Raw genomic sequence first — 23,666 nt, 5'->3', positions numbered from 1 at the left:
GTTATCAGCACCCTTTCAGTCAACAACGTGCAAATCAAATTCCTGTAGCAGGAGAACCCATCTAATTAGCCTAGGCTTAACGTCCTTCTTCTCCATAAGGTACTTAATAGCAGCATGATCAGAGTGAATAGCGACTTTGGAGTCAACTATATAAGATCTGAACTTTTCACATGCAAACATGACTGTTAAAAACTCCTTCTCCGTAGTGGCATAGTTTCTTTGGGCACTCTCTAGAGTTTTACTAGCGTAGTGAATGACATTCAACTTCTTGTCAACTCTTTGTCCTAGAACAGCAACAACAGCATAATCACTAGCATTGCACATGATTTCAAAGGGCAAGTTCCAATCAGGTGGTTGAACAATAGGTGTGGTTATCAAGGCCTTCTTAAGTATTTCGAAAGCTTCCTCACAATCCTCATCGAAAACAAAAGGAACATCCTTCTGCAAGAGGTTGGTAAGAGGCCTAGAAATCTTAGAGAAGTCTTTAATGAACCTTCTATAGAAACCAGCATGACCTAGGAAACTTCGTATACCTCTGATATCTGTGGGGCAAGGCATTTTCTCAATTGCATCTACCTTAGCCTTATCAACTTCAATGCCTTTCTCAGAGATTTTGTGTCCTAAGACGATGCCTTCATTAACCATGAAGTGGCACTTCTCCCAGTTCAAGACGAGGTTGGTATCTTTGCATCTCTGTAAGACTCGATCAAGGTTGCTGAGGCAATCGTCAAAGGAAGAACTGTAAACGGAGAAATCATCCATGAAAACCTCAACAATTTTTTCACAAAAGTCAGAGAATATAGCCATCATACATCTTTGAAAGGTGGCAGGTGCATTGCACAAGCCAAAAGGCATACGTCTATAAGCAAAGGTACCGAAGGGGCAGGTGAAAGTGGTTTTCTCCTGATCAGATTGTGCAACAGGTATCTGCGAGAAACCTGAATAACCGGCTAGAAAGCAGAAGTGTGTGTGTTTAGATAGCCTTTCTAGCATTTGGTCGATAAACGGCAAAGGATAATGGTCTTTCCTCGTTGCCTTGTTCAATTTCCGGAAGTCTATCACCATCCTATAGCCAGTAATAATCCTCTTTGGGACTAGTTCATTCTTATCATTAGGAATGAAGATGATACCTCCCTTCTTAGGTACGCAATGTACTGGACTTACCCAATCACTATGAGGAACAGGATAAATGATTTCTGCTTCCAGAAGCTTTAATATTTCTTTTCTCACGACCTCTTTCATCCTCGGATTTAATCTCTGTTGATGATCAACAACTGGCTTAGAATCAGGATCGGTTTTAATCTTGTGCTGACATAGAGTGGGACTAATACCCTTAAGATCATCAAGAGTATATCCAATAGCAGCACGGTGCTTCCTCAAAGTTTTTAATAACTTCTTCCCTTCGTAATTCAAGAGGTGAGCACTAACAATAACATGATATATCTCCTTCTCATCAAGGTAGGCATACTTAAGAGTATCTGGCAACTGCTTTAGCTCGAACTCAGATCACCCTTTGGTGGGGGTGGATCCCCAAGCCGTTCAACAAGAAGATTATTCTTGAGAATAGGATATTGTTCTAAAACAATTTTATCTATCTCATCTCTTTCGTCCATATGCATATCATTTTCATGCTCAAGCAGATATTGCTCTAAAGGATCCGTAGGAGGTATGGCAATAGAGGCAAGAGCAATGATTTCATCCCTACTAGACGACTCTTTTTCATGGGGTTGTCTTCCAAATTTGGAGAAGTTAAATTCATGAGACACACCCTCGAAACTAACAGTGACCGTCTGTTTAATGCAATCAATGTGAGCATTGACAGTGTTGAGAAAGGGTCTACCAAATATGATGGGACAAAAGCTATCTTGTGCAGTAGCAAGGATGAGAAAATCAGTAGGATACTTTGTCTTACCACACAGGACTTCTACGTCTCTCACAATTCCCAAAGGGCAGATAGTGTCTCTATTAGCTAGTGTAATAGTGACATCAATGGGTTCTAACTCAGCAGGTGCAATCTCATCTTTGATTTCATCATATAGGGACCGGGGTATTGCACTAACACTAGCACCCATATCACATAAACCATGATAACAGTGATCTCCTATCTTGACAGAAACAACGGACAGGCCAACTACAGGTCCGTATTTGTCTTTCGCATGAGGTTTAGCAATTCTAGCGGAGTCCTCACAGAATTTGATAACATTCCCGTCTATGTCTTCGGCTAAGAGATCTTTGATAATAGCAACACTAGGTTCAACTCTAATTTCCTCAGGGGGTGCAAATGGTCTAATGTAACCCCTACGTATCACAGTTGGAGCTTTAGAATAATCATTTTTCCTAGCAGGTTAAGGTGGTTTCTCAGCGTAGGCACAAGGAACAATAGGATCACTAAAGGCAATAAATTTCTCTTCAACTAGATTGGGTTTAACTATGTTGACTTCTACAGGAGGATGATACTTAAACCACTTTTCTTTGGGAAGATCAACATGAGCAGCAAAAGATTCACATAGAGAAGCTACTATCTCAGAGTCAAGTCCATACTTAGCGCTAAAATCTCTAGAAGTGTTTCTTTCCACAAAATATTTAACGCAATCAAACTGGAAATTCATACATGACTCCTTACCTTCTTCAAGCTCCCAATCTTCAGAGTTACGTTTGATTCTTTCTAATAAATTCCACTTGTGGTCAATATCCTTCTTCATAAAAGAACCGGTACAAGAAGTGTCAAGCATGGTATGATCTTCATGAGAAAGTTGAGCATAAAAGTTTTGAGTGATAATTTCTCTCGAGAGCTCATGATTGGGGCATGAATATAGCATTGATTTAAGCCTCCCCCAAGCTTGAGCTATGCTTTCCCTATCACGAGGCCAAAAGTTATAAATATAATTCTGATCACGATGTACTAAATGCATAGGATAAAACTTTTCATGAAATTCCAATTTCAATCGATTGTAGTCCCATGATCCAGTATCATCACATAGCCTATACCATGTCAACGCCTTATCCTTCAAAGATAAAGGAAAGACTTTCTTATTTACCTCATCCTCGGGCAAACCTGCAAGCTTAAATAAACCACAAACTTCATCTACATAGATCAGATGCAAGTCTGGATGTGATGATCCATCTCCTGTAAAAGGATTAGCCAGCACTTTCTCAAGCATACCCGAAGGAATTTCATAAAAGATATTTTCAGTAGGTACCTCAGGTTGAGGAACAACTCCCCGTGCTTCCGTTCGTGGTGAAGATAACCCAAACAAACTCCTCAAAGGAACAGTTTCCATAGTGACAAGTGACAATAAATTTAAGCATAGTATATAAATGCTTCCTTACCAAATTCCACTTACCAAAGGCGCTTCCCTCTCCGGCAACGGCGCTAGAAAAGAGTCTTGATGACCCACAAGTATAGGGATCAATCGTATTCCGTTCGATAAGTAAGAGTGTCGAACCCAACGGGGAGGAGAAGGCTCTGATAAACGCTTTTCAGCAAGGTAATAACTACAAGCACTGAAAGTAGCGGTAACAAGTGATGGTGTAGTGATGTGAAACGTAGCAAGCGAAAAGTAACAAGTAACAAGTAGTAGGAACGGTGCAGCAAAGTGGCACAATCCATTTTTTAGCAAGGGACAAGCCTGAACAAAGTCTTATAAGAGGAAAAACGCTCCCGAGGACACACGGGAATTTCTGTCATGCTAGTTTCATCATGTTCATATGGTTCGCGTTCGTTACTTTGATAGTTTGATATGTGGGTGGACCGGCGCTTGGGTACTGCCCTTACTTGGACAAGCATCCCACTTATGATTAACCCCTCTCGCAAGTATACGCAACTACGAAAGAAGAATTAAGACAACGTCTAACCATAGCATTAAACTAGTGGATCCAAATCAGCCCCTTACGAAGAAACGCATAGACTAGGGTTTAAGCTTCTGTCACTCTAGCAACCCATCATCTACTTACAAATCCCCAATGCCTTCCTCTAGGCCCAAATATGGTGAAGTGTTATGTAGTCGACGTTCACATAACACCACTAGAGGAAAAACAACGTACATCATATCAAAATACCGAACAAATACCAAATTCACATGACTATTATTAGCATGACTTATCCCATGTCCTCAGGAACAAAAGTAACTACTCACAAAGCATAATCATAATCATGATCAGAGGTGTAATGAATAGCATCAAGGATCTGAACATAAACTCTTCCACCAAGTAATCCAACTAGCATCAACTACAAAGAGTAATCCACACTACTAGCAACCTTACAAGTAACAATCGGAGTCGCGAGACGGAGATTGGTTACAAGAGATAAACTAGGTTTGGAGAGGAGATGGTGCTGATGAAGATGTTGATGGAGATGACTCCCCTCCGATGAGAGGAGTCTTGGTGATGACGATGGCGATGATTTCCTCCTCCGGAAGGGAAGTTTCCCCGGCAGGATCGTCCTGCCGGAGCTCTAGATTGGATCTGCTCAAGTTCCGCCTCGTGGCGTCGGAGAATCCACGAAAAAGCTCCACCCTGATTTTTTCTCGGACGAAACCCTTCATATAGCAAAAGAGGGGGGCCAGTGGGCCACCAGGGTGCACACAAGCCCTGTTGTCGCGGCCAGGGGGTAGGCCGCGGCAACCAGGCTTGTGGGCCCCTAGCTGCTCCCCTCTGACGCTTCTTTCGCCCAGTATTTTTTATATATTCCCAAAAAAATCCACGTTGATTTTCAGGGCATTTGGAGTTGCGCAAAATAGAGGACTCAGACTTGCTCCTTTTCTAGTCCAGAATTCCAGGTGCCGGTATTCTCCCTCTTCAAATAAACCTTGCAAAATAAGAGAGAAAAGGCATAAATAAGGTTCCACAAAGTATAATAATAGTGCATAAAACGATAAATATCAACATGAAAGAATGATGCAAAATGGACGTATCAACTCCCCCAAGCTTAGGCCTCGCTTGTCCTCAAGCGAAAACCAAGACCCAAAACATGTCCACATGTTTAGGGGTGAAGGTGTCGATAAAACATCATACGGACATGAGGGCATCATGATCACAAATAGAACAGCAATACATCATAGAGATTCTTATGGGAAAGTAACAATTCCTTCACAAGGCAAAGTATGAAACAAAAACCTTACCGAGAAGTATCCAACAACAGTCCATAGTCATTGAAGCAATTGCAATTTATCATAACATCACAAAGAGTCAAATAAGAGCTTGTAAGCCAAATCCCCATACTCAATCATCTGTTTTGTTTTCCACAATTGTTACAACTCACGTGGTACTCCTGATATCAAAGTTTCAGTTCGACACAGAGAAAGATAGGGGCTTATAATTTTGCCTCCGAACCATTTACCTCAAGGGTAAAGTCAACAATAATAAAGCATAAGTACTCAGCTCCAAGTTGATATATGAATATAGATCTTTCCCAAGCATATGACGTTCACCAAGAAAAAGCCTAAATAAGGAATTGGTGAAGATCACCATGACTCTTACAAAGGCAAAAAGTAAAGGTACAAGATAGGCCCTTCGCAGAGGGAAGCAGAGGTTGTCATGCGCTTTTGAGGTTTGGATGCATGTCCTCTTAGTGCGGAGGAACGTCACTTTATATTGCCTCCTATGATAAAGAACTTTATTATGCAGTCTGTCGCTTTTATGTCTTCCGGATCACAGGTTCGTACAAAGCTTAATTTCCACACACTAATAGATCATACATATTAGAGAGCAATTTTTATTGCTTGCACCGATGACAACTTACTTGAGGGATCTTATTCAATCCATAGGTAGGTATGGTGGACACTCATGGGAAAACTGGTTTGAAGGTTTATGGATGCACAAGTAGTATCTCTACTTGGTGCGGGAGTTTTGCCTAATATGAGGTGGAAGCAATCGTCACATGCTAAGGGATCTCTAATCATATAACATTGTTTGGAACCAAGCAAACCGAACTATGCGTAATGTAAACAATCCTTGCAACCATGGTCACAAGCACCACTGTTTTCTCCCTGGTGGCAACAAGCACATCCCCTAGTCTCATGTTTCTGTAACTCAAGCTAGACATCGAGGGGCCCGAACCCACAATCATGCATAAAGCTCCCTCTTGGAGTTACGATCTACTACTTGGCCAAAGTAATAAAAAGCAACGGAGAACATGCAAGAATCACTAAGGAACATAACATAAAAGTATAATCAAATATATAACTCATAGCAATCTGAACATAATCTCATAATCCATCGGATCACAACAAACCGAGCATAGCAAAACAAAGAGGATTACATAGATGGCTTGATCACGTAGGGAAGCTCACAAGGACTAACCATTTAAGCACAAGATTGGAGAGAAGACATCACATAACTACTGGTCATGGACTCATGGTCCAAGGGAAACTACTCATGGCACATCCAGGAAGCGTCCATGGCGGTGGAGAAGCTTCCGGAGGTCAATCCTCCCTCCGGCAGGATGCCGGGAAGAGGTCTCGTGACGCTCCCGATCTTGGAAGCGCTATGGCGGCAGAACGATAGAGAAATTTGTGATTCCAGAAAGTCTGTGAGGGTTTCCTCATGAAACACTAAATATAGGTCAAAGGAGGGCACCGGAGGAGGTGGGCCCACCCAGGCGACCTCCTGGTGCGGCCTATGGCCAGGCCACGCTAGCAGGCCGCCTCGGAGGCCCCTGGCCCCCCCCTCTGTCCCTCCTTCGATGATCCGAAAGCTACTGTTTCGTTGATTTTTTATATGTCTTTCTGGATTTTTTGAGGCTTCGGAAAATTGGGTAAAAGCCCCTGCAAAATAGAAATCAACAGACAAAAACTAGCACTGGGTGCACTGAGTTAGTAGGTTAGTCCAAATATGTGTAAAATGATATAAAATTGTAGCAAAACATATAACAATGTCACCCAAAAGATCATGGAACAAGCAGAAATTATAGATACGTTTGGGATGTATCAAATGGACCTTACTACTTGATCGATCTTCGCCCTGATAGGCCAACCTCGGAGGAAGAGACGACTCTCCCGTGGAACATTGCTTATCTACGGCTTTATTACACTTAGAGCCATTGGCTCCTTACTCATGTACATAGTTTAGTATCTTTGTACCACTTATATCACAACAATAAAGTCGGCGCCCACGAAATTCGGGGTGTCTGCCCTTTTGGCCTATATATTCAGCATGAGTCTTTATTGTTTACATAAGCTACCCAAGAGGATGAGTCGCTGCCAAGGAGGCCATCCAAACATGGACGCTATTAGTATCAAAGAGGACGAGTCGCCCTATTGTGAACGTTCAAACATAGATACTAATAAGCCAAAGCGGACCAAGTTCCATGATGCACAGTTCAAACATAGGCACCAATGTATGATCATGAACGATAAAAACCGGCTTACTTGGGGGCTACTAGTCCCCAAGTTGTTTAGCAGTAATAGCATTGTATTTTGCAATCCGATGCCTGTTTTTCCTCGATCAGAGGTCACTTGGGGGCTTCTAACTCATTGAGTTCCTCCTTAACACCCTCTTGGCTAGCAAACAATTAACGCATTACAATGGTTATACTGGACTGTATGTTTTGCGACTCACCTATAACCATGTGTACTCTTGGCGAGTCAATCCATTCTTGGACCCTGAACTTCCCAAAGTTAAAACATTGAGGTGCTTGAGAGAGCCAACATATGGAAAATATACAAACCATGGGTTCACAGAACATGCCTCACTGAAGCTTGACTTGAGCCTGATCCGCGAGTCTAAAAACATAAAGGTTTTTGCAAAAACCTCTTAGGGTACGACTAGAGACTTGAAAGCCTGTCTACCCACCGCGACTCATTGAGTCGGCCTTTTTGTCACCGTATACGATGTTATCTTTTTCAGGAAGAGATCCAATAGCTTTCCCGACTCATCCAAAGTTTGGTGAGTCCAAATTCTTTTTTTCCAAGAGGGGAGGAAAACACATTTCCTAGACAATGATATCTCAAACAGGCAACTTGTATTAAAATGTAATGCCAGGAAGTTTTGGCATCCATACTCATGCAACATTATAGCAACTTAAGTATACTTAAAAAAGTTACATGGCTCATAAAGGCCAAAGTTTTTTCCATATTAACCCGGTGGCAAGTTTCCTCCGGGTTTAGTCTTTTTCTCTAGGTTGAAGCTTTGGGAGTCACCTCATTTAAGTCTCCTTCGGGTTACCCTGTGACGAGCTTTCGGGGTCTTGGATCTGGAAGTTTTCCATATCCCAGGTGCAATTGATTAAAGCATGAAATTCAGCTTCCTCTATCAAGATGGTTGACGGGTCAGCATCAGGGGCAAAAAGATGCTTACGGCGCTAAGGAGTAAGGTCCATTTGTGCAAAGCTGGGAGGTGCCACACGCTTATGGTTGTGATCATAAACCGCCTGATACTTAGACAGGTCAAGACTCTCGACAAGTCAGCTTGCTGCAGGGAACATCCCTTATGAAGTGGGCGTAGTCTTCTTGAGTAAATTCTGAGCCATCATCTTTATACTGAGGAAACCCGCCTGTTATTTCGTCTCGCTTGAGTTCTGGACCATACGCTAAAAGCTAGCTCATATCTGTGATTGGCCCTTTCTGTGCAGCTGATTTCTTTATTTCTTCTATATGCTTGGGTATGGTTGAGAGCCGCCTCAGCATATCACTGATGAATTTTACCGGCTGTTTGTCACCCACACAGCCTTGATGGTGAATAAGACCCCATCATAGAGTTGCTCTGTCAGGGTATATAGCGCTTTCAGCTTCAACACATAGTCATCTTGAATATTGGCGGATCGAAGGCGTGGAAGGAATAAATGAAACATAAGTCGCTTGGCCCTTTATGCCCTTTACAATGGTTGCAATGACAATACACAAAATACTTACCAAAGACAGCACCAGTCAATTCTTCCGTAACCAATTTCAGTTGACCCTCGGTGTTCTCGACATGTTCCAACAGAGCGGCTTTGTCAGCTTCAGCTGACTCTCTGTATAATATGTGCTCAGCCTAGGCTTTATCGAGTTCTGCTAGAGAGACTCGAAGTTTGTCCTCAGCAGCAGACCTAGCATATTGTTGACGTGCCAAGCTTTTCTTCATGCCACTTAAGTATGAGTCACCCTGGCTTATAGTTTCCTAGATAATCAAACAAGACGAATGAGTTTAGCTTGAAGCTACCTGAACTGATTAATCATTTGGTATCAAGTCTCAAGGAGATTGCAAGCAATATCCTTGACACTTGGGGGCTAATGCACTAGCTTCAAAGTTATTACACAATAACCGGCTCATCTTCAAGAAGATGACCCGGCCCTTGGGGGCTACAGGTAGAAGTTTTCAAGATTATTTACAAGACCTGGCTCATCTTCAAGAAGATGACCCGACCCTTGGGGGTTACAGGTTCAATTTTTCAAGATTATTTACAAGACCTGGCTCATCTTCAAGAATATGACCCGGCCCTCGGGGGCTACAGGTTGAAGTTTTCAAGATTATTTACAAGACCCAGCTCATCTTCAAGAGGATGACCCGGCCCTTGGGGGCTACAGGTTGAAGTTTTCAAGATTATTTACAAGACCCGGCTCATCTTCAAGAAGATGACTCGGCCCTTGGGGGCTACAGGTTGAAGTTTTCAAGACTATTTACAAAACCCGGGTCATCTTCAAGAAGGTGACCTGGCCCTTGGGGGCTACAGAGGGATATATGGGGAAATTTATTACACAACAGCATACGAACGAGAGGCGGCAATTTCGAAGACGTTGAATCGCCATATGAAGGAGGAGACACCTATTAAATAAGGAAAATCTTGTGAGTTTGCACAATTAATAAACAAGGTATAGTTGATAAAGAAAGAAAAGGCACCTCAGTGTGGCGTTTACGACTGGAGGTTTTCTTAGGCAGACCCGCCATCAGATCACCGGAGGAGCTGCGGGTGTGGCGCTTTGGAGTATATAAATCCTTCTTCAAAAGGAAGTTAGGATCCAAATGAGCATCTGGATTATTCATGGGAACTTCCCTTAGAAACCCGCCTTGGAGGTCTTTCCAAGGAAATATTTGAGTCAGAAGATATTGAAATTACCTCAGCATCTTCAACATCACTTTAAACTTCATCCCCCTGAGATTGAATTGAATGGTTAGAACAACACGTGACACACTAAAGGGACACACTAGACATTTACCTCAGATAGCTCTTCAATGTTTTGTGACTCGCCCACAACGGATGACCCGCCCATAGCTGCTTTGGTTTTCTTCTTCTTTTTCATTGTGGTTTTGACCTTTTTAACGGGTGGCTTCACTGGTCTGCGTTTCGAGAAGGGCGCGTTTTTCTACAAAAGTATAAAAAAGAGGGAAGTTGGTCCTCGAAGGAATAAAGAAAATACCAAGTAAGGCACGTGATGGTTAAATATATTTACCTCAGGAGCCGGATGGTGGATGCAGAATGGTTTCAAAACAATCTTGGAACATACTTCTTTGGGTTCACCACATAGCTTCTTCACAATGCTATTAACCTCTTCAGAATGAACTATTACATTTGTGAAACATTGAGCATTGTTTAAGTCATCGTTGTAATGGCACATCCGTCCATCTCGGTGGCTTAAGGGCATGATGCGCCATTGCACCCAGCATCGGATAGTGTCAACTCCGGTCAAGCAATTGGCGTTCAAAGCTCTAAGTTTTGACCACACAAAAGTGTGGGCAACTTGTTCTTCCGGGGTCAATGAGTTGGGAAGCTGGAAATCCATTGGAAGACGCTCTTCTGTGAAACTCGATGATACGTCTCCGTCATATCTATAATTTTTGATTGTTTCATGCCAATATTCTACAACTTTCATATACTTTTGGCAACTTTTTATACTATTTTTGGGACTAACATATTGATCCAGTGCCCAGTGCCAGTTCCTGTTTGTTGCATGTTTTTTGTTTCACAGAATATCCATACCAAACGAAGTCCAAACGTAACAAAAACTTACGGGGATTGTTTTGGAATATTTATGATTTTTGGGAAGAAGAATCAACGCGAGGCGATGCACGGAGTGCCCACAACCCCTGTCGCCGCGGCCAGGGGGTGGGCCCGCGGCAGGCAGGCTTGTGGCCACCCCTTAAGGCGGTTGGAGCCCTTCTTTCGCCGCAAGAAAGATAATCTCTGGAAGAAAATCGTGTTAGAATTTCAGCCAAATCGGAGTTGCAGATCTCCGGGAATTTAAGAAACGGTGAAACGCAGAATCTCGGAGCGCAGAAACAGAAGGACACAAAGAGAGAGATCCAATCTCGGAGGGGCTCTCGCCCCTCCACCCCCATGGAGACCACGGACCAGAGGGGAAACCCTTCTCCCATCTAGGGACGAGGTCAAGGAAGAATAAGAATGAGGGGGGCTCTCTCCCCCTCTCTCCCGGCGGCGCCGGAACGCCGCCCGGGACATCATCGTGTGATGGCAATCTACACCAACACCTTTGTCATCCTCACCAACATCTCCATCTTCTTCCCCCATCTATATTCAGCGGTTCACTCTCCCCCAACCCGCTGTACCCTCTACTTGAACATGGTGCTTTATGCTACATATTATTATCCAATGATGTGTTGCTATCCTATGATGTCTGAGTAGATTATCGTTATCCTATCGGTGATTGATGAATTGATATGATTGGTTTAATTTGCTTGTGGTCATGTTGCTGTCCTTTGGTGCCCATCATATGATCGCGTGCGTGGATCACACCATAGGGTTAGTTGTATGTTGATAGGACTATGTATTGGCAGGCTAGAGTGAGAGAAGCTTCAAACCTAGCATAGAAATTGATGCATATGGGATTGAAGGGGGACCAATATATCTTATTGCTATGGTTGGGTTTTACCTTAGTGAACGTTAGTAGTTACGGATGCTTGCTAATAGTTCCAATCATCAGTGCATAGAATTCCAAGTAAGGGATGACATGCTAGCAGAGGCCTCTCCCACATGATAATTGCTATCGATCTAGTAACGTAGTCAATTGCTTAGGGACAATTCCGCAACTCCTACCACCACTTTTCCACACTCGTTAGACACTCGTAGTTGTTTCTTTATCTAACCAACCCCTAGTTTTATTTATGTGTTCTTTACTTTCTTGCAAGCCTATCCTATCATTCCTACAAGTACTTCTAGTTTCATACTTGTTCTAGGTAAAGTGAACGTAAAGTGTGCGTAGAGTTGTATCGGTGGTCGATAGAACTTGAGGGAATATTTGTCCTACCTTTAGCTCCTCGTTGGGTTCGACACTCTTACTTATCGAGAAAGGCTACAATTGATCCCCTATACTTGTGGGTTATTGACGTCAGCTGTGCTTCCCTGGCAGTGGCTCCATAAAAGTGCTGATCCTGCAATCTCTAGTGTTAGCTAGACGAATGCTTATAACAACTAACCTTCTCCTGCAACGGCACCAGAAGAATGCTGAAAACACTCCCCGGCAATGAAACTGGAAGAATGTAGTTCATGGCCCACCAGCGCGTGGGTTCGCAGCAGTTTTCGAGGGTAGAGTATTCGACCCAAATTTGTAGGTAAGCCAGTCAGGAGGTGAGAGTATACTCTCAAGTATTAGCAGCTGAATTTGTAAGATTCAACCACACCTGAAAGATTAGTATCTGCAAGCACAGTAGTAACAGCAAAGTAGCGAGTAACGACAGTGTAACAAGCAGTAGCAACAGCAAGGAACAACAGTAGTGACAGCAGTAGCAAGTAGCAATAGTAGCAAGCGACAGTAGTAGCAGCAGAGCAAGACAAGTAACAGCAGTAGCAACAGTAGTAGTAGCAGAGCAAGACAAGTAACAGTAGTAGGACAAACTCGTAGGCAATGGGTCGGTGATTTGTTTGGTGCAACAGTAGGACAAACTCGTAGGCAATGGGTCGGTGATTTGTTTGGTGCAACAGTGGGACAAACTCGTAGGCAATGGGTCGGTGATTTGTTTGGATGATATTCATCATGCAACAGCTATAACACGGAGAGATATGTGGCTAGCTCCCGTTCGTTAATGTGATGTAGGCATGCATTCCGTGTGTCGTCATACGTGCTTAGGGAAAAGAACTCGCATGACATCTATTGTCCATCCCTCCCGTGGCAGCGGGGTCCAAAAGGAAACTACGGGATTTTAAGGTTCTCCTTTTAATAAAGAACCGGACCAACGCATTAGCACTTGGTGAACACATGAACTCCTCAAACTATGGTCATCACCGGGAGTTGTTCCGGTTATTGTCACTCCGGGGTTGCCGGATCATAACACATAGTAGGTAACTACAACTTGCAAAATCGGATCTAAAACACACATATATTGGTGACAACATCATAGGTTCAGATCTGAAATCATGGCACTCGGGCCCTAGTGAAAAGCATTAAGCATGGCAAAGTAGTAGCAACATCAAATCTCAGAACATAGTGGATACTAGGGATCAATCCCCATCAAAACTAACTCGATTACATGATAGATCTCATCCTACTCATCACCGCCCAGCAAGCCTACGAATAGATTACTCACGAACGACGAAGATATTCATCGAATTGGAGAGGGAAGAAGATTCATGATGACGATGGCGACGATTTCCCCTCTCCGGAGCCCAAGACGGACTCCACCTCTGCCCTCGAGATGAAGAACAGGTGGTGGCGGCGCCTCCGTATCGAAAACACGACGAAAACTTCTCTTTTTAGTTTTTTGGGACGAAAGACAACTTATAGAGCTGGAGTTGGTGGCGGCAGGTGCCTGTGGGCCCCACAAGCCTGCCCACCGCCACCAGGGAGGTGGTGGCGGAGCAGGGGCTTGTGGCCCATTGGCCCACCCCCTAAGGTGGATCCTGGCGCAGGTATTTTTGGTATTTTCCAAAACTGCTCCCCGTAAATTTTCAGGACGTTTGGAGAACTTTGATTTCTGCACAAAAATAACACCAAGGCAATTCTGCTGAAAACAGCATCAGTCCAAGTTAGTTCCATTCAAATCATGCAAATTATAGTCCAAAACAAGGGCAAAAGAGTTTGGAAAAGTAGATACTTTGGAGACGTATCAACTCCCCCAAGCTTAAAACCTTGCTTGTCCTCAGGCAACTCAGTTGACAAACTGAGAGAGAAAGAAAAACTTTGACAAACTCTGTTTGATCTTGTTGTTGCAACTATGTCTAACTCATAACCAGAATTTCAGCAAGATCACAAGTTAACCACATAAGCAAATGACACAAAGATCTCACGGTAAACTAATATCAATGGCATAATCAGCTAACGAGCAAATAATAATGAGTTTCAAATACCAACACTTCAATCAAAACAAGCATGAAGCAATATGAATAGGTGGTATCTCGCTAGCTCTTTCTGAGACCGCAAAACATAAATGTAGAGCACTTTCAAAGATCAAGGGCTGACTAAACATTGTAATTCATAGCAACGAAGATCTAGTCATAGTCATACTCAATATCAATCAAAAGCAAAGCATAAAAATGACACAGGTGCTCTCTAATTGGTGCTTATATAAGAGGAGGATGACTTGACAGGAAAATAAATAGACAGGCCGTTCGCAGAGGGAAGCATTGATTTGCAGAGGTGTCAGAGCTCAAGCTTTGAAAACAGAGATAATAATTTTGGGTGGCATGCTTTCATTGTCAACGCAATGACCAAGAGTTCTCAATATCTTCCATGCTACTCATGCTATAGGCAGTTCCCAAACATAAAAGTACAGTTTTAACTCCCCCACCAACAACCAATCACGCTCCACGACTAGCCGAATCCTCGGGTACCGTCCATACTAACCTCAATCTGGGGGGAGTCTTGTTTTACAGTTATGTTTTCGATTTAAGCATGGAACTGGGCATCCCAAATACCGGCCCCTTTCTCGTGAATGACTGTGAATAAACACATGTCGAGGATAACACTCCTAGCATGGAAGATACCAATAGCCCTATGTCACCACATGAGCGGGCCGAGCATGCAAAACAGATTTATTTCTTGAAGGTTTAGAGAATGGCACATGCAAATTTACTTGGAACGGCAGGTAGATACCGCAAATAGGTAGGTATGGTGGACTCTCATGGAAAAACTTTTGGGTTTATGGAGGTGGATGCACAAGCAGTATTCCCGCTTAGTACAAGTGAAGGCTAGCAAAAGACTGGGAAGCGACCAACTAGAGATCGACAACAGTCATCAAGATGCAATGAGTTTGACTAACATTAGATGCAAGCATGAACAGGATATAATGTTGGAATTATGCCCTAGAGGCAATAATAAATATAGTTATTATTATAATTCCTGTATCAAGATAATCGTTTATTATCCGCGCTATAATTGTATTGAATGAAGACTTATATACATGTGTGGATACATAGACAAAACACTGTCCCTAGCAAGCCTCTAGTTGGCTAGCCAGTTGATCAAAGATAGTCAGGTCTTCTGACTATGTACAAGGTGTTGTTGCTTGATAACTGGATCACGTCATTAGGAGAATCGCGTGATGGACTAGACCCAAACTAATAGACGTGGCATGTTGATCATGTCATTTTCTTGCTACTGTTTTCTGTGTGTCAAGTATTTGTTCCTATGACCATGAGATCATATAACTCACAGACACCGGAGGAATTCTTTGTGTGTATCAAACGTCGCAACGTAACTGGGTGACTATAAAGATTCTCTACAGGTATCTCCGAAGATGTTCGTTGAGTTAGTATGGATCGAGACTGGGATTTGTCAATCCGTGTGACGGAGAGGTATCTTGGGGCCCACTCGGTAATACAACATCGCACACAAGCCTTGCAAGCAATGTAACTTAGTGTAAGTTGCGGGACCTTGTATTACGGAACGAGTAAAGAGACTTGCCGGTAAACGAGACTGAAATAGGTATGCGGATACTGACCATCGAATCTTAGGCAAGTAACATACCGAAGGACAAAGGGACTGACATACGTGATTATATGAATCCCTGGCACTGAGGTTCAAACGATAAGATATTCGTAGAATATGTGGGATCAAATATGGGCATCTAGGTCCCGCTATTGGATATTGACTGAGGACTCACTCGGGTCATGTCTACATAGTTCTCGAACCCGCAGGGTCTGCACACTTAAGGTTCGACGTTGTTTTATGCGTATTTGAGTTATATGGTTGGTTACCGAATGTTGTTCGGAATCCTGTATGAGATCACGGACGTCACGAGGGTTTCCAAAATGGTCCGGAAACAAATATTGATATATAGGATGACCTCATTTGATTACCCGAAGGTTTTCGGAGTTACCGGGAATGTACCGGGAATGACGAATGGGTTCCGGGTGTTCACCGGGGGGGGGGGGGCAGCCCACCCCGGGGAAGCCCATAGGCCTTGGGGGTGGCGCACCAGCCCTTGGTGGGCTGGTGGGACAGCCCAAGAAGGCCCTATTCTCCATAGATAGAAAATCAAACAGAAAAGAAAAAAAAGGAGGTGGGAAGGGAGAGAAGGACTCCACCTTCCAATCCTAGTTGGACTAGGATTGGAGGAGGACTCCTCCTCCCCTTGGTGCGCAGCCCTTGGGGATCCTTGAGCCTCAAGGCAAGCCTCCCCTCCCTCCTCCTATATATATGGAGCTATTAGGGCTGATTTGAGACAACTTTTCCAAGGCAGCCCGACCACATACCTCCACGGTTTTACCTCTAGATCGCGTTTCTGCGAAGCTCGGGCGGAGCCCTGCTGAGATTAGATCACCGCCAACCTCCGGAGCGCTGTCACGCTGCCGTAGAACTCATCTACCTCTCCGTCTCTCTTGCTGGATCAAGAAGGCCGAGATCATCGTCGAGCTGTACGTGTGCTGAACGCGGAGGTGCCGTCCGTTCGGCACTAGATCGTGGGACGGATCGCGGGACGGTTCGTGGGACGGTTCGTGTGGCTGATCGAGGGACGGGAGGACGTTCCACTACATCAACCGCGTTCACTAACGCTTCTGCTGTGCAATCTACAAGGGTACGTAAATCGGAAATCCCCTCTCGTAGATGGGCATCACCATGATAGGTCTTCGTGAGCGTAGGAAAATTTTTGTTTCCCATGCGACGTTCCCCAACAGTGGCATCATGAGCTAGGGTCATGCGTAGATGTAATCTCGAGTAGAACACAAAAGTTTTTGTGTATGGTGATGTGCGTCTTGCTGCCCTCCTTAGTCTTTTCTTGATTCCACGGTATTGTTGGATTGAAGCGGCTTGGACCGACATTACTCGTACGCTTACGAGAGACTGGTCTCATCGCTATGAGTAACTCCGTTGCTCAAAGATGACTGGCAAGTGTCGGTTTCTCCAACTTTAGTTGAATTGCTTTTGACCGAGGAGGTCCTTGGATAACGTTAAATAGCAATTCATATATCTCCGTTGTGGTGTTTGCGTAAGTAAGATGCGATCCTACTAGATACCCATGGTCACCACGTAAAACAAGCAACAACAAATTAGAGGACGTCTAACTTGTTTTTGCAGGGTATGCTTGTGATGTGATATGGCCAACGATGTGATGTGATATATTGGATGTATGAGATGATCATGTTTTAATAGATAATATCGACTTGCACGTTGATGGTACGGCAACCGGCAGGAGCCATAGGGTTGTCTTTAAACTAACGTTTGTGCTTGCAGATCCGTTTACTATATTGCTAGGATGTAGCTTTAGTAGTAATAGCATGAGTAGCACGACAACCCCGATGGCGACACATTGATGGAGATCATGGTTTGGCGCCGGTGGCAAAGAAGATCATGCCGGTGCTTTGGTGATGGAGATCAAGAAGCAGGTGATGATGGCCATATCATGTCACTTATGAATTGCATGTGATGTTAATCCTTTTATGCACCTTATTTTGCTTAGAACGACGGTAGCATTATGAGGTGATATCTCACTAAAATTTCAAGACGAAATTGTGTTCTCCCCGACTGTGCACCGTTGCTACAGTTCGTCGTTTCGAGACACCACGTGATGATCGGGTGTGATAGACTCAACGTTCACATACAACGGGTGCAAAACAGTTGGACACGCGGAACTCTTGGGTTAAGCTTGACGAGCCTAGCATGTGCAGACATGGCCTCGGAACACATGAGACCGAAAGGTCGATCATGAATCATATAGTTGATATGATTAGCATAGGGATGCTTACCACTGAAACTATACTCAACTCATGTGATGATCGGACTTGAGCTAGTGTAAGTGGGTCATGAACCACTCAAATGACTAGAGAGATGTATTTTTTGAGTGGGAGTTTAGCAAGTAATTTGATTAAGTTAAACTCTAATTATCTTGAACATAGTCTAAGTCCACTTTGAATATATTTGTGTTGTAGATCATGGCTCACGCGACAGTCACCCTGAATTTTAATACGTTCCTAGAGAAAGCTAAGTTGAAAGATGATGGAAGCAACTTTGTAGACTGGGCTCGTAATCTTAAGTTGATCCTACAAGCTAGGAAGAAAGATTATGTCCTCAATGCTGCGCTAGGAGATGAACCACCCGCTACGGCTAACCAAGATGTTAAGAACGCTTGGTTAACACGTAAGGAGGACTACTGAGTAGTTCAGTGTGCGGTCTTGTATGGCTTAGAGCCGGGACTTCAACGTTGCTTTGAGCGTCATAGAGCATATGAGATGTTCCAGGAGTTGAAGTTTATCTTTCAGAAGAACGCCCGGATTGAGAGGTATGAGACCTCCGATAAATTCTATGCTTGCAAGATGAAGGAGAATTCGTCTGTCAGTGAACATGTGCTCAAAATGTCTGGGTACTCAAACCGTCTAGCTGAGCTGGGGATTGAACTCCCGCAAAAGGCTATCACTGAAAGAATTCTTCAATCACTTCCGCCAAGCTATAAAGGCTTTGTGTTGAACTACAACATGCAAGGGATGAACAAATCACCCGGCGAGTTGTTTGCGATGCTGAAAGTCGCAGCGTCTGAACTCCGTAAAGAGCATCAAGTGTTGATGGTGAATAAGACCACTAGTTTCAAGAGAAACGGAAAAGGGAAGAAGGGTAATTCAAAGAAGAGCGGCAAGCCTGTTGCCAATCCGATGAAGAAACCCAAAGCTGGACCTAAGCTTGAAACAGAGTGCTACTATTGCAAGGGTATGGGTCAGTGGAAGCGCAACTGCCCCAAGTATCTGGCTGATAAGAAGGCGGCCAAAGAAAAATCAGGTATATTTGATATACATGTTATTGATGTGTACTTAACCGGCTCTCGTAGTAGTGCCTAGGTATTCGATACCGGTTCTGTTGCTCATATTTGCAACTCGAAACAGGAACTGCGGAATAGGCGAAGGCTGGCGAAAGATGAAGTGACGATGCTCGTAGGAAATGGTTCCAAGGTTGATGCAATCGCCGACAGCACAGTTTCACTTTAGTTACCATCAGGATTAGTTATGAACTTGAATAATTGCTATTTAGTGCCCGCGTTGAGCATGAACATTATATCTGGATCTTGTTTATTGTGAGACGGTTACTCTTTTAAGTCAGAGAATAATGGTTGTTCTATTTCTATGAGTAACATCTTTTATGATCATGCACCCAATGTGAGAGGATTGTTCATATTTAATCTTGATAGTGATAATTCACATATACACAACATTGAGACCAAAAGAGTTAGAGTTAACAATGATAGCCCATGTTTTTGTGGCACTGCCGCTTAGGTCATATTGGTGTAAAGCGCATGAAGAAACTCCATAGGGATGGAGTTTTGGAGTCACTTGACTTTGATTCACTTGACACGTGCGAACCATGCCTCATGGGCAAGATGACTAAAACTCCGTTCTCCGGAACAATGGAGCGTGCAAGTGACTTGTTGGAAATCATACATACCGATGTGTGCGGTCCGATGAGCATGGAGGCACGCGGCGGATATCGTTATTTTCTCACCTTCACTGACGATTTGAGTAGATATGGTTATGTCTACTTAATGAAGCACAAGTCTGAAAAATTTGAAAAGTTCAAGCAATTTCAGAGTGAAGTTGAAAATCATCGTAACAAGAAGATCAAGTTCCTACGGTCTGATCGTGGGGGTGAATATCTGAGTTTCGAGTTTGTTGCTCACTTAAGACAATGTGGAATTGTTTCACAGTTGACACCGCCTGGAACACCACAGCGTAATGGTGTGTCCGAACGTTGTAATCGTACTTTATTAGAGATGGTGCGATCTATGATGTCTCTTACCGATTTGCCGTTAACGTTTTGGGGTTATGCATTAGACACAGCTGCATTCACTTTTAATAGGGCACCATCAAAATCCGTTGAGACGACACCATACGAACTGTGGTATGGCAAAAGGCCAAAGTTGTCGTTTCTTAAAGTTTGGGGATGTGATGCTTATGTCAAAAAGCTTCAGACTGAAAAGCTGGAACCCAAAGCGGAAAAGTGCATCTTCATAGGTTACGCAAAAGAGACAGTTGGGTACACCTTCTATCTCAAATCCGAGGGCAAAGTGTTTGTTGCTGAAAATGGAGCTTTTCTCGAGAAGGAGTTTCTCTCGAGAGAATAGAGTGGGAGGAAGATAGAACTTGATGAGGTTGTCGAACCTCTCATCCCTCTGGATGGTGGCGCAGGGCAAGGGGAAACCCGTGTCGTTGCGACGCCGGTTGAGGAGGAAGTTAATGATGATGATCATGAAACTCTGGTTCAAGTTCCTATCGAACCACGCAGGTCGACGAGACCACGTGCTTCTCCAGAGTGGTACGGTAATCCCGTCTTATCAATCATGTTGTTGGACAACCATGAGCCTGCAAATTATGAAGAAGCAATAATGGGCCCAGATTCCAACAAATGGCTGGAGGCTATGAAGTCCGAGATAGGATCCATGTATGAAATCAAAGTGTGGACTTTGGAAGTACTACCTGAGGGCCGCAAGGCTATTCGGAACAAATGGATCTTTAAGAAGAAGACGGACGCTGACGGCAATGTGACCATTTATAAAGCTCGACTTGTGGCAAAGGGTTTTTCACAAGTTCAAGGAGTTGAGTACAATGAGACATTCTCACCCGTAGCGATGCTTAAGTCCGTCAGAATCATGTTAGCAATAGCTGCATTTTTCGATTATGAAATCTGGCAGATGGATGACAAAACGGCGTTCCTTAACAGTTTCCTTAAGGAAGAGTTGTATATGATGCAACCCGAAGTTATTGTCGATCCTAAAAATGCTAACATGGTATGCAAGCTCCAGCGATCCATTTATGGACTGGTGCAAGCATCTCTGAGTGGGAATAAACGCTTTGATGAGGTGATCAAAGCATTTGGGTTTATACAAGTGGTTGGAGAATCTTGTATTTACAAGAAAGTGAGTGGGAGCTCTGTGGCGTTTCTAATATTATATGTGGATGACATATTGCTGATTGGAAACAATGTAGAGTTTTTGGAGAGCGTAAAGGATTACTTGAATAAAAGTTTCTCTATGAAGGACCTATTAGAAGCTGCTTACATTCTAGGCATTAAGATCTACAGGGATAGATCGAAACGCCTGATAGGACTTTCACAAAGCACATACCTTGATAAAGTTTTGAAGACGTTCAAAATGGAACAGTCCAAGAAAGGGTTCTTGCCAGTTTTACAAGGTACGAGATTGAGTAAGACTCAGTGCCCAGGAACTGATAAAGATAGAGAGCATATGAGCACCGTCCCCTATGCTTCAGCCATAGGATCTATCATGTATGCAATAGTGTGCACTAGACCGGACGTTAACCTGGCCATAAGTATGGCAGGCAGGTTCGAAAGTAATCCAGGAGTGGATCACTGGACGGCAGTCAAGAATATCCTGAAGTACCTGAAAAGGACTAAGGAGATGTTTCTCGTGTATGGAGGTGACGAAGAGCTCGCCGTAAAGGGTTACGTCGATGCAAGCTTTAACACAGATCTGGACGACTCTAAGTCGCAGACCTGATACGTATTTATTCTTAATGGGGGTGCGGTAAGCTGGTGCAGTTCCAAGCAAAGCATCGTAGCTGATTCTACATGTGAAGCGGAGTACATGGCTGCCTTGGAGGCGGCTAAGGAGGGTGTCTGGATGAAGCAGTTCATGACGGATCTTGGAGTGGTGCCAAGCGCAATGAATCCAATAACCTTGTTCCGTGACAACACGGGTGCCATTGCCTTAGCAAAGGAACCACGGTTTCACAAGAAGACCAGACACATCAAACGACGCTTCAATCTCATCCGCGACTACGTCGAAGGGGAGGACCAAAATATATGCAAAGTGCACACGGATCTGAATGTAGCAGACCCGCTGACCAAACCTCTTCCACGGGCAAAGCATGATCAACACCAGAACTGTATGGGTGTTAGATTTATTACAATGTAATTCACATGGAGATGTGAGGGCTAGATTATTGACTCTAGTGCAAGTGGGACACTGTTGGAATTATGCCCTAGAGGCAATAATAAATATAGTTATTATTATAATTCCTGTATAAAGATAATCGTTTATTATCCATGCTATAATTGTATTGAATGAAGACTTATATACATGTGTGGATACATAGACAAAACACTGTCCCTAGCAAGCCTCTAGTTGGCTAGCTGGTTGATCAAAGATAGTCAGGGTCTTCTGACTATGTACAAGGTGTTGTTGCTTGATAACTGGATCACGTCATTAGGAGAATCACGTGATGGACTAGACCCAAACTAATAGACGTAGCATGTTGATCGTGTCATCTTGTTTCTACTGTTTTCTGCGTGTCAAGTATTTGTTCCTATGACCATGAGATCATATAACTCACTGACACCGGAGGAATGCTTTGTGTGTATCAAACGTCGCAACGTAACTGGGTGACTATAAAGATGCTCTACAGGTATCTCCGAAGGTGTTCGTTGAGTTAGTATGGATCGAGACAGGGATTTGTCACTCCGTGTGATGGAGAGGTATCTTGGGGCCCACTTGGTAATACAATATCACACACAAGCCTTGCAAGCATTGTAACTTAGTGTAAGTTGCGGGATCTTGTATTACGGAACGAGTAAAGAGACTTGCCGGTAAACGAGATTGAAATAGGTATGCGGATACTGACGATCGAATCTCGGGCAAGTAACATACCGAAGGACAAAGGGAATGACATATGGGATTATATGAATCCCTGGCACTAAGGTTCTAACGATAAGATCTTTGTAGAATATGTGGGATCCAATATGGGCATCCAGGTCCCGCTATTGGATATTGACCGAGGAGTCACTCGGGTCATGTCTACATAGTTCTCGAACCCGCAGGGTCTGCACACTTAAGGTTCGACGTTGTTTTATGCGTATTTGAGTTATATGGTTGATTACCGAATGTTGTTCGGATTCTCGGATGAGATCACGGACGTCACGAGGGTTTTCGGAATGGTCCGGAAACAAAGATTGATATATAGGATGACCTCATTTGATTACCGGAAGGTTTTCGGAGTAACCGGGAATGACGAATGGGTTCCGGGTGTTCACCGGGGGGCAGCCCACCCTGGGGAAGCCCATAGGCCTCGGGGGTGGCGCACCAGCCCTTGGTGGGCTGGTGGGACAGGCCAAGAAGGCCCTATGCGCCATAGATAGAAAAGAAAAGAGAAAAGAAAAAAAAGGAGGTGGGAAGGGAGAGAAGGACTCCACCTTGCAATCCTAGTTGGACTAGGATTGGAGGAGGACTCCTCCTCCCCTTGGTGCGCAGCCCTTGGGGCTCCTTGAGCCTCAAGGCAAGCCTCCCCTCCCTCCTCCTATATATATGGAGCTATTAGGGCTTATTTGAGACAACTTTTCCAAGGCAGCACGACCACAAACCTC

This window comes from Hordeum vulgare, chromosome 2H (assembly GCF_904849725.1).
Source record: "Hordeum vulgare subsp. vulgare chromosome 2H, MorexV3_pseudomolecules_assembly, whole genome shotgun sequence".
Classification (NCBI taxonomy): domain Eukaryota; kingdom Viridiplantae; phylum Streptophyta; class Magnoliopsida; order Poales; family Poaceae; genus Hordeum; species Hordeum vulgare.
This window is presented reverse-complemented; position numbering follows the sequence as displayed.